Source organism: Poecilia reticulata, linkage group LG10, assembly GCF_000633615.1.
Source record: "Poecilia reticulata strain Guanapo linkage group LG10, Guppy_female_1.0+MT, whole genome shotgun sequence".
NCBI lineage: Eukaryota > Metazoa > Chordata > Actinopteri > Cyprinodontiformes > Poeciliidae > Poecilia > Poecilia reticulata.
In genome coordinates, this window is record NC_024340.1 from 20,579,309 (window position 1) to 20,592,449 (window position 13,141).

Here is a 13,141-nt window from a genome sequence, read left to right on the forward strand (position 1 = left end):
TCTTAGCAAGAGTAAAATAAATAGCAATCACCCTCCTGCTGTAATACACAGCTGAGGCAGAGAAAAGATTATAGGATCTGACCTTGAGAAATGATTAGTCTCAAGATTATTTTAAATTCCAGATTTTAAACACCATTAAACAACATCTGTCCAAACATGTACTCACGACCAGCTCCAATTTACCCTTCACACGTACTGCTTAATCAGGAATTTTACAGAACGTCTACAATAATTATTGAATAGTGAATTATTAATTATTATTATTATTATTATTATTATTATTATTTTATATCATCATTTAAGTTAGAGTAAATAAACTTTTTTATTATTATTGTCTACATTTAGTTTCATTGCTTCTGCTTCTGTATAGAAAATCAGGAGCTGATGTACAGGAAAGTCAATAAGTATCTTGTAAAGTTGGGCATTTTCTTTCAAATCTAGTAAAAACCTATAAAAAATACACTTTTAAAACAAAGCTGCTGAACAGAAAAAGCGAGTAATCCTTCAGTGCTTTATACAGATTTTACATTATTGTATATTGTGATTCTACGCAATCAAAGTATAGATTCAATTAAATTATTATTTTAGATCTAAATAATAGGAAAAAAATGAAACGTGTTTTTTTTCCCAGACTGGCTACATGTTTTTTTTTTTTTCCTAAACTAAAATCAGATGTACTAAGTTCTATGCATTACATATAACTTTAAAACATAACTATGCACATTAACTGAACAGACTAAGTTTCCTCACACAGGAGCTGTGGAAAAAGTTCATAGCAAGCCTGCTGAAAGCAACATGTGCGAAGGAAACCCACAGACAGACTCTCACTGTTTAGGAAATGAAGTTAATTATCCTGGCAGAAGAACAACAAGATTCATTATAACTCCACAGTCCTCTGCAGATAATCATCATTAATCATCAAACAAAGAGAAACTGTGGCGTAAAAAAGTTTCTGCTTCACTGATTTTAAAGAAGTCCCTGAGAGAACCACTGTTAGAAACAGCCAATCAGAGTTTCAGCAAAGTTGGACTATTAATCCAAGTGTTCCAAAGTGAAGGTATCAGGGGGCGCATGGACAAATGGAAAGCAGGTGATAAGGATATTAATTATTGAACGGAATTATTGAATTATTAATTCTCAACAATGAATGGGGTAGTTTAACAGTACAATATACAAAAGTAAGGCACCAAAACAGGGGACCCTAAATGAGAAACTTAAGAAATGATTTGTAATTTCAGCTCACAAATGAGTCATTTGATGGAATGAGTATTAAAAGTTTCCCTCCGGACGCCGGCAGGTCCAGCCAACGGCTCAAACCAATGTGTACTCCTGACCCATTTTAGTGCTCAATGGACTCCCTAATATTTCAATCATTGCGACAGTATAACTTCTTCATCAGTACCCAGTCAATCTGTAAATAAAAACTTTGACTTTCTTAAGAGGCATAAGAACAAATAATAATTAACATCTTAATTGTTTAGTGAAATGAAAGTGCATATATTTTTAATAGTGAGGTTTTTCCACATTTTACACACATCTAGGAATTTTGGTTTTAAGCAAACAGTAATTTTTTTTTTTTTTTTTTTTGTCCCATTAGGTTAAATTTAAAAAATAATACAATGTTTCAAAATTCCTGATCCTTTATATTTACACTGCAGAATTGATGGAGGCTGTACTTTCTTTTTGCCATGGCTGTTAATCACAGGGAGGGCGCATATCTTTATGAAACTGGACTTGTAAATTGACACACTAAGACAAAAAATACCCCTCAAAGAGTTCAGGAAATATAATTAATATAATTGGAAGACATAAATAACAAAACTGTATAAATTTGATGTTAATTTTAATACTGTACAGTTTCTGGAGCATATTTTTTGTGATACCTTTTATTAAAGAGATCATTATTTTAATAGGTGCAGTTAAAGATATTTTTCTGTATCTTTAAGGTTGTTGTCCTGCTGGAAGCTGAAGCTCCATCCTAGATCACATTACAAATTGAGCAAGATAAAAAAAAAAAAATGCACAAAACAGAAAAGTGCTTCACATTAGGGTCAGATTCAGCACAAGATGTCCTTGAAAGCTTTAATGAGTTTTTTTTTTTTTCACATTCAGATTTATTTTGGGACTTTTGAGGGAGATGCTGTTGTAGTTTTTGGTCATTTGTCATCATGTTAAGCATATGCATTCGACTGTGACTTCCCAATATGTTATTTATAACAACTTAATGTCTGAACTTATGATATAGATGCCATGTGCCAAAAGAAAGTGTGACCAAATAATTTGTCAGAATGGATTATTATATTTTTAGGACATCTGTTTCTCTGTTTAAGAGTTTGAATTCATTGACTTTAGTTTTTTTTTTTTTTTTTTTTTTTTTTTACCAATTCTTACAGAATTAAGAAGTCTTATCACATTTTTTGTAATGTAGGTATTAGGACTGTAGAATATTTGATCTTAAAATATTGAAGTTTTTTATTACTAACTTTCAAATAGAGTCTTATTGAGTTTTATCTAGCAAAGAATCCATTTCCTTCCACTCAACTTTGCACTCACGTGCTTGCATAAAACACCCAGTGAGCAACTAGCTCTTATAATTGGTAAATATCCTGCATAGCACATTATTAAGTTAGATGACTCCAAAGCTCTTCACACGACATTCAGTCAATAACTCATTTATACACACATTCACACACTGATAGTGATGAGCTACATTGTAAAAATTTATTCTGTTTAAAAATGTGTCGCTCCCTCAGGCCCGCTACCACTACATCGCTGCACGACCCCTGCTGCATTTCCCCATTAGCACAACTTTTATTCCACAGAAATGGTCCCAATTAATGAAAATGCAGTTTCATCTAATTTTTTGGTTGTGCATAATAGCCTAGCTCTCAGACACTCAGGCTTAAGCCTTAACCCTCACATGCTCTGCGTGACTCACTGCAAATTCAGTCTGATCTCCTCATTCTCTGAAGCAAGTGAGGGGCACCTACTGAACACAAGTGATTAGTGACTCTCCAATAACAGCACATACAATAATGCATTCAAAAAGTGATTCAGGATGCAACTGACAGATGAGATGTATTCCCCCTAACTAGTGCTGCCCTGGGCAAAGGTCCATATCACAAAGCACAACTTGACTCATTTATATTTCAGACAGCTTGCTTAGGAAGGTAGGAAATGAAGGATGTTGTCTTCTATATAAAAGCTAAGTTTGAAAATAAAGCCAACATAATATTATTTGCACAGAATTAAAACTTTCTGCATATTTTCGTTACAACTCTCATTCATCCCGTCTTGTACATCTAAAAGGCCAGATGTGAGCCAGGTTTCAAAATGCAAGGGACACTTGGGAACCACCTAAGAAGAAGGACTAAAAGAAAAGTAAGTCAAGAAACTTGTTTTTATCAGAGGTAAAATACATTGCCTTAACCAACATGACTTTTTTTTTGTTTTGTTTTGGGGTTTTTTGCCAGGATGGCGCTTTAAAGTGGTAAACAACAAGAGATCAAGATACATTAAAGTGCTTTAAATGAACTGCTCTTAAATTGGTGCTAAGCAAGAACAACCTAGAGGTTAGAGGTCACTTGAATTAGAGATCTCCTCTTTCCCTCAGGAGAAGGCATATGACCATATCTGTGATCTGCTATGGCTACCTGCTGTTAACGAGCCAAATTAATTAGACGATGACGGCAAACATCTATTGATATAGATCAGATAGAATTTATTGATCCCAGAGGGAAAATCGACACGTTGTCGTGACAACAGCAACAGGAATCCCAGGATGAGCAGTGAGAAAGCGAACAAAAACCATGAATAAAAACAAGGTGAGAAGAGGACGGCAACATGAAGAAAAGACAAAGCTTTTAGAATTATAGGTATATTTACACCGTGGAAAAAGTAGCACACACTCCTCTTAGATCAGAAGACAAATTAACCTCTGGAGGTTGATCATTTTAAAAATACATGGTTTTTATGGTGGAAAATCTACAGGCAAAAAGAATAAATCAAGTGTGAGCCCTTTCCAGCTGTCACTTTTTTCAGCCTATTTCCAGTACTGTGGTATTTCTGTCCTAACGGTGATGGCCTTTTCTCAACTTCCTCCGATGGGGGATGAGATAATGATGAGACGATGCTAGCGGGGATATTTATGGTGCTTACTCGACAGGCAAAAACTGTTGCTGTGAGATTTTTCTCCATTTGTGTGGTTTTATGTTTTCTGATGATATTTTTGTCCAGCACCTAGAAGTTTTAGGAGCCGTGGAATTTTTAAAATAAGAAAATTGAAAAACAAAAACAACAACAAAAAAATGCACAACACTTATTTTCAACGTCCTTAGTGCACAGTGAAGGATAACAATCCAATTGTGTCTATATTTGTAGAGCAGATTAAACATTTGCATTAATTCACTTACGCAGGGCCGTGTTAAATTGCTTTGAACTAAATCATTCCCTTTTGTCTCTTTCTGTAATACTAGAGTTAATGTCCTGCTGGAAGCGGAACCTCTGCCTAAGTCTCAAGTTTTTTAAAACCTCCGACAGGTTTTCTACCAGTATTGTGTATTTTGCTTTATCCATCAACCGCCTTAACACTGATCAGCATCCTGGTCCCTGCTCAAGAAAGTCATTTCTACAGTGTGTTGCTAACATTCATACTGAGATTAGATAATGCAAATGTCAATTCTGAAATATCTAACAGGCAGCTGACTGCGATTGATTTTATTTGAAGTGGGAGAGGAGTTTTAATAAATTGCACATTGTACTATACAGACTTTCTGTATAGTCTGATGAAAGGTGACAAACTTTTTTAATTCATTTAATCTGACACTTCACATTGCGATAAGGCCGTGTGACTTCTTAAAACAAGATGTTTCAATTCCACGTTTTCATCTGGGTATTCCATTTTTCTTTTTTTTTATGAGTGAGTACAACCTTTGTCACATTCAAATGTTTAAAAAGAAAAAGAATATAGAGATTTTTTTCCCAACCTCCCTTCATGTGTTCTTGTTGCTAATAAGTGTTGGAGTATGTTCCCCACACAAAGGAAATTTCCATCTTACTCTACACCCAGCGGGAGAGTTGCTTTTGTCTGTGATTATTCTTTTCAAGCAGACTTGGAAACCACACATCCCAGCCCATGAAGTACTAATGTTTACAATTAGATTATATTATTTTAAAACCCAGTTATGGTGCCATTGTAAAAGCTCCTTTCCCCGCCGTTCATTAAAATTACAACTTGACGGAACACAACACACAATCCTCTATATTAAGTTCAATCAGCTCCCTGCTGCTGCCTGTGACGTCACCTTCGTTTGAGCCACATCGACAGAGAATGAGACTGATTGCCGCTGCTCAAAGTTTGCTGTTCCTTTGTAATGGCACTCATTGGGGGCCTTTTCAACAGCTTTTTTTTCATAACAAATGCTGATTGGTGCTTTTATAACACACACAGATCCAATCACCCACAGAGTAACATTTGTGCACATGTCTGGCTGCTTAAAAACACAGAAAATGCTGGGGAAAAATGGGAAAATCCAAAATGTCAGGTGATTACTGGCAAGACGAATAAGCCATGTTTCGTTCCGGTTAAGGTGTTTAATTTCAGATGCATCTTTCTGTCACTGTTAGTACACATTTCATTACAATTCAGCATCCAGGTTGAAATGTAAAAGGTGCGGACTTAGTCATATCCAAATAGTCAGTTCCACCATTGCTGCTTACACATAATTTAAGATAGTAATGTGTAGTAATGAAGAAACCAATTGATCACATTTTAATACAGACGTTTTGGCAGTTTGCAGCTCTGAATCATATAGGTGTTTGTTTACACAATGCCAGCAGGAAAATACATCAACAATGACTTTTTAACAGCAACTGTTGCTGCCCATGAATCTGAAAAGGCTTAAAAGATGTTTTTCAAACTACTAATTTCCCCACAAACAGACACCCCAGCAAAATAACCCCAAGCTATGAATGTCCAAAGCCCACACAAAACCCCAGGACTCAATGTGAGACTTTATAGGTCTCAGTTATTATGCTTGAAGTTAACAACAACACAGTTACAACAAAACAAAATAAAAATCATACCAGTATGGAAAGATTAACAAAGAAAGTATATTCCCTTAAAAGTAAAAAAAAAATAAAAATAAACAAATAAAATAAAATAAAATTCAAGTTTCAAAAGTTAAAGACTTCTGGAACAATGTTCTTAGATACAGAAAACAAAAATCCTCCACACAAGCATCTAGTCTACAAAGCATGGTAGTGGCGGTGTGATGATTTGGGCTTGTTTTGCACCAACAGTACCCAGACATCTTGCAGGGTATGCGAGTAGACCACTATCTCCTGAAATACTCTACACTCAAATGTCAGGTCATCTGGCTGATAACTGAAGGTCGGCCTGAATTGGGTAATGCCAGCAAACACGATGTCTTATAAAGACGAGACGGACAAATCTCCTTACTAGTGACATGGAAGGCTGATAAAGTCACACAGAAAACTGTTTTTCTGCTACAATAATGGGGCTCACTTTTTCTAATGACTATGTTTCAAGTCACGGAAACTCATGAGTTTCTGTTGCTGTAAAACTGTCTAAGGGTGCGTTCACACTGCAGCCTGAAGTGACCCAATTCCGATTTTTTTGACATAATGCGACCTGTATCCGATCTTGTCATGGCAGTGTGAACAGCACAGGTCGGATTCTTTTACGAATGTGACCCATATCCGATACGTATCCGATTCAAATGCGACCTAACATCCTGGCCGCATTCATCCGAACTGAATGTCACTGATTCTCAACAAATTTCACTAATCTGTGTCCTGATATGCGCAAGCGGGTAGAAAAACAACAACCATAACGGACTATATGAAGATTAAGTTGTTAATATGCTGCTCCGGCCGGATAAAAACTTCAAATATATAAGCTAAGCTCCACCGTTAGCCTCCATGTTTACTTCCGCAAACACTGAGCACTTCTTTTTATGGCGGTTGACAGAACACTGAGAACGCTGATGCTATTGCGCCCTCTAGTGCGCATGCGGGACACTTTCAGGTCGTTTGCCCATTTACACTGCAGAACGCATACAGGTCGCATTTACTGGCAGTGTGAACGGTCCCAGCAAAAAAATCAGAATTGCCAAAAAATCGGAATTGAGTCACTTCAGGCTGCAGTGTGAACGCACCCTAAGAAAAACCATAAATGACCCAATATTGGAACCAGTAACCGAGTAGCAGTTTAGGACTCTAAAACCGATCAGAAAATTATCTTCAATATATTTAATTGCCTAAAAGCTTATTTGAGCAACAGCTTATTCAGTGATCCTTTTTTTTCCCCCTATATTCTTTAAATAAATCACTGCCCTTTTACAACCATTGAACCTGGATGGGACGAATCATGTTTCCATGAAACCTAGTTGGATTTGCATCACCTCAGCCTCAGTGAGGCATCTCATTGGTCCGTGAGGTCCATCAACTACAACTCTCCTTCAGTTCACCACTTGAATCTTCTCCCAGCAGAGCTAATGGCTCCTCTGTGACATTTAACTCAAAAAGGGGAAGAAGAAGAGGTTCAGTAAACCCACCGCCGACCTTTAACCTCCCATGCGAGAAGTCAAACTGCAGCCACCCACTGTGACATTTCCTCTACAGAGTACTTCCCTCAGCTAATTAACCCGTTAGCTGGACGACCTGCTGCACAAAAAAAAAAAGATGAGTAATAAAGGAGGAGATGAAGAGAGAAACAGAAAACCGCAAGCACAATGGCTGGACATTTCTGTGGGTCAGTAACCTGAGTGCTGTTCTCTGGTGCGTGATTTTCAAATTAAGCTCCTATTGTTCTACTTTTATTTCACCTTTCTTCCATTTTATTCGTATCAGTGCGAGCTGTCTATATCTCGGGAAATATTTATGAATTTTATGGTAGGAAGAGGTCTGAATAATTGGAAACTGGACAAAATATCCTGAAAACCTATACAGAGAAACCTTTTGTGGTTTAGGCAAAAATGCAGGGAAAAGATTATTTTGCATAAAACAATTTCCCCAATGTTGGTATCTGGACTTCACAATAGACAAAAGGTGATGGTGGTTCAAACACTCAACCCTGTGAAACTCCAATTTCCACCAAAACCGGAACTTGTCAAATACATTTGACTTTAACCTTTAGCGCTGTTGGCTGATCCCCATTTTGTGATTAAGAATATTTCCATCAGTTCTATCAAATGCAGGTCTAAAATCTAGCAAAGACGTTGCTAAGTTTAAAATATCTGCAACTTTTATCAGTAACTTTTAAACATTACATCCCGTTTTCTTTATCCTCATCTCTGAGTTGCCACTTTGAATTAAAAAGTATCAAACATGTTTTCATTTGCAGGCCAGTTTATCTGTCTTCCTTATGTATGCTTCTATGCACAGGATCTTATGCAGAGATGATGCTAATGCAGTATAGCACCACAGGGTATGAGTGGGTCTGAAAGTAAGATTGTGCTTTATTAAAATTACTGATGCTTCAATGATTATGCTACGTTGTTTCAGACTTGTCAGAATAACTTACAAAAGATGGTTAAAAACACAAACATTTATTCTGTCTAAAACAGTAACGTGATTTGATTGGCTGTAAATGTTATCAAGTCAGTAGTTTGATGGAGTGGCTTATTATTCTAACTGGCATGTGAAAAAAAAAGACCACATAGGTTGAGCTGGAAGGTGTTTTTACATCGCTTCCATCAGAAAGTGGTGATTTAAAGTGTGCGAGACGCTGGCACGATGAGAAACACTCTCCTCAACATCTGTTACCATGGCGCCCTTTAAAAAGTATTGTCCATTAATCGTGTGTCCCCACCTTTAACATACATCCACAGCACACAGACGCCATAAATCGAGCTCTCCTGGGCATTCAGTGAGACTTTAACTGTATATGTGTGTGTCATCATCCTCTCTCATTAATGCAGAGACACTAATGTGCTGCCAGCTACAGAAGCTTCTCTTGTCTCAGATGAAATAAAACACACACTCGGAGCTACTTAGCATCCGCTGTTGTTGTGTTTGTGAGCTGTGGTTACCATAGTGAAAGCAGGGTCAACCACCAACAGAGGCCTGATTACCATTAATTAATATTTCTAATTATTCAAGAAGGCTGCAATCACTGCTCTGGTCTGTTTGGCTGTTTATATTAACAAATTATATTCCCAAATGTCCTGGTAAGACCAAACAAACATGACAATTATCAAAGAAAAAGGTGAAAAGTTACCTAAAAGGTTGAAAAAAAAAATTATATATATATAATTTTTTTAAGTGTCACCTATACTTCCATACAGATAATTTATTTTGTCAAGTAGTATTTTTTACAGATCTAAAAGTTTATTGGTGTTATGAGAGATAAATATATATTTTTTGGTTTCTTGACACAAGTTTGTGTTTTTAAATGGCAGTGGACGGAAGAATTTATAGATGTTTCCATGGCCAATTTTGATTTTCTTTAAGGTCAGTCTTGCTTGACAGATTCAGTTTTTTTGTTTGTTTGTTTTCTTTTAAAGACTGTATTAGATAAAAGTGTAAAATGTGCTCTAGGTTCTGTTATGGAGTGAAGACACTCCAGAGCAAACCAAACTCACTTTTGAAGTGGTCTTGGTCCGCTTCCAAACAAACTCCACTTGAGTGTGAATACAGACTGGCCTCAGTGCAAACCAACCACAGGGAATTGGACTTCACGAGTCACCATAATGCCATTGTTGAGCGTTATGGTAAAAATTAGCCATGTTGCTAACGCTACTGCTGTATGTAACAAAATTGTACCTGAAAACAAACTTGACCCATTTCCCAAACATGCTTCATTTCTAAATGTGTGCAAACACAGCTCTTCCACATTTTGTGAGAATTAGTCTGTGTACTACAGCTCATCAATTGCAATGCATCAAACTGAGGAGGACTATCTGAACAGAAAACTAAAAGTGTGATGAGTGGCTAAAACACATTTTGTGTGAAAAAGCACTGAAAAGGAGGGATAGAGAAAAACAAGAAAACTGAATGTTATTCTGTGTTGCTTTCTTCTGAAGCAATATAGACATAATGTTATTCATGCCCAGCTCCATGTGAATGCATTATAGATGAATAGCCACTGACCAATGCCATGACCCCGATTACTCATCAATAAACACCGAGAGCTCTTAAGTTTTATTTACTTAGAGAAGCAGATCCTAAAGGTTATCTTTGATGCATTTTAAGCAGTTTTTTTTTTTTCTTTTAAAGAATTTTTTTTTTCTTTACATAAGCATAAACTAAGCAGCTCTATGTTCTGCCTTTGCAGTCTCAATAATCATTTTTGGCCTCTGTCTAAAAGGTGTTAACAGCTGCAAAAAAGAAAAAAGAAAAAAAAAGAAGAAAGACTTACAGGTCACGTGACAGTCTCACGCAAAGCAGAACCAGGAGTCCATTCTTAGCATCTGCACTGGACAAATGTAACATTTTAATGTCATTATGGAGCACAGATGGTTAGTTTTTAAAAATACATTGTGTTAAATTCTAGGACTTACCAGTAACTTTAAACTCGGTGACGTCGCACGCTTCTTAGGACTTCCGGCTTGCAAATCGAACAGGCTGGTGCACAGGAATAGAATTTTTACTTCTATTTTATTTTAATCGGTCCACAGTGATTATAGCTATTCAGCATATCAGTGGTGCTAATAGGAACCGGCGAGAGAAAACACAGCCTCGGAATTTTATTGTAATAGTTCCTGCAATGGACGGCAAGGCTGACAGAATGTTGGCGGCGGTTGTTGTTGCTACGTCACCGTCTGGAGGGAAACTGCCATCTTTACAAACGGGACAGGAACCAGAATGAATAATATAGCGGACCAATCAGGTGAGTCATAGGAACACCGGGCGTGATCAGGGGCGTGTCTGAAAGTGTGGTAGGACGGGAGGGGCCGAGGGAGAGCGGAAAACAGTTCAAGCAGTTCATCAAGCGGGTTGTCACAAAATGTATATTTATATTTATATATTTGTATGACAAAGTGTGTCAGTGTGCCCTTCCATTTTGAACATTTATCCGGCAAACTTATATTTTTGATAATCCATGTCTTTTCACTTTCTTTCTCTTGGTAGGCATGTTTAATTATTTGTGGATAAAATAATACAAAAAAATAAATAAAATTATTCCGTCTCACCCTCCGTGGGTGGTCTGTTTCATCCTCTGAGCTCGGGTCTTCTACCAGAGGCCTGGGAGCTTGAGGGTCCTCCAGTATCTTGGCTGTGCTTAGAACTGCACATTTCTGGATGTTTATCTCCTCCATTGGCCATCTAATTATTCCTGCAGGGTATCTGATTACTGGTAAGGCATAGCTGTTTGTTACAACATCAACGGCTACCTTATGTTCTTCGTAACACTGTTTATTGCACGGATCTTGTTCTTGCCATTGGCCGGGCTTCTCAGGACTTGCCTTATTCGTTGGAGGTATTTRGCTGTGGCTCCTTTCCTTGTGACCTCATCGAGGTTGCCATTTGCTTGTGGTATTCCCAGGTACTTGTARCTGTGCTCTATGTCTGCTATTKTTCCTTCTGGGAGTGAGACCCCTTCTGTGTGGRCGACCTTCCCTCTCTTTGTAACCATCCGACCACACTTCTCTAGTCCGAATGACATCCCAATGTCAGTGCTGTAGATCCTGGTGGTGTGTACAGCTTGATGTCATCCATGTAGAGGAGGTGACTGATTGTGGCCCCATTCTTGAGTCGGTATCTGCAGTGTTACGACCCGGCTCGGCCAGGGGAAAGGGAAGTAACATTAAAGAAACCTAGGTGGTAAGGTTTAACAATTTAGAGGTTTATTGTTTGGGTTTTGACAAAAATAAAAAAGCTAAAAATTAACAATAATCAAAATGTAGGGACTTACAACAAAAATGTACTAAATAAAACAAAATCCACAAAACAATCAGAGTTGTAAATCAAAGATCTTAACCAAACAAAAATGGACTTTCAGTACAGGTTAAACAAAAACAAACTACAAATCTGTAGCCGAGATACAAAAATCCCCCACAGGGACAAAGCGAGTTACACAAGCTTTCAAAAGCTGTCAGAGCTAACTAAAGCTATTAGAGCAATCAAGTTTATAGCAGTCAAAAACAAACACCCAACAATGTGGCAAGCTGTCTGAACAAAGGATCAGCTGCGCCTTCTCCCAGGAAGTCCTTGGYTTTTAAAGGGGAGGCCTCTTCAGGGATTGGTGGAGCTGGCAATTGGTGAGCCAATCGCTGTAGGCCTCAGGGAGTGGCACAGGAAGACAGGGCTCCATCCACTTCCAAGTGGAGTCAACTTGATTAGAAGCTGCAGATATACAAAAAAAGGAAAAGAACAAGGCCACTGGTCGTAACAGTAGCCAGTCTTGGTGATATGGCTGAGGGGGTTCAGGCCTATGCAGAACAGCAGTGGGGACAGAGCATCTCCTTGGTATATGCCACATTTGATGGACACTTGTGCAAGTGGTTTGCAGTTGACTTCAAGGGTGGTTTTCCACAGCCCCATTGAGTTTGCAATGAAGGCTCTTAGAGTCCTATTGATGTTGTACATCTCTAAGCATTCAATGATCCAAGTGTGTGGCATTGAGTCATAGGCTTTCTTGTAATTAATCCAAGCCGTGCGCAGGTTGGTGTGTCGGGTTTTGCAGTCTCGGACGACTGTGTGGTCTACGAGGAGTTGGTGTTTGGCTCCTCTGCTATTTATGTCTATGCCCTTCTGTGCCGTGCTCATGTATTTATCCATGTGCCCGCTTATCTTAGCCGTTATGATGCCTGACATGAGCTTCCGTGTTGTATACAACTCTTTAGAGAGACAGGTTATTTATTGACTGATAGTTGGATGGGACTGAACCCTTTGAGGGTCCTTCTGGATCAGGATTGTGCGCCCTTCAGTTAACTATTCAGGGTGAGTCCCATTTTGTAGCAGCTGGTTCAGTTGAGKTGCCAGTCGCTCMTGGAGGGCAGTGAGTTTCTTCAGCCAGTAGGCATGGATCATGTCAGGTCTTGATTTTAGCCTCTAACCGTCTTTTCCATGGTGGGTATTGGGTCTCATGGTTGCTCTTATAGCCAAGCATCTCAAGGATCACTGATGCTGAGTTGTATATCAGCTCATTGGTTTCTGTTATGGTGTTGGTAGGGAT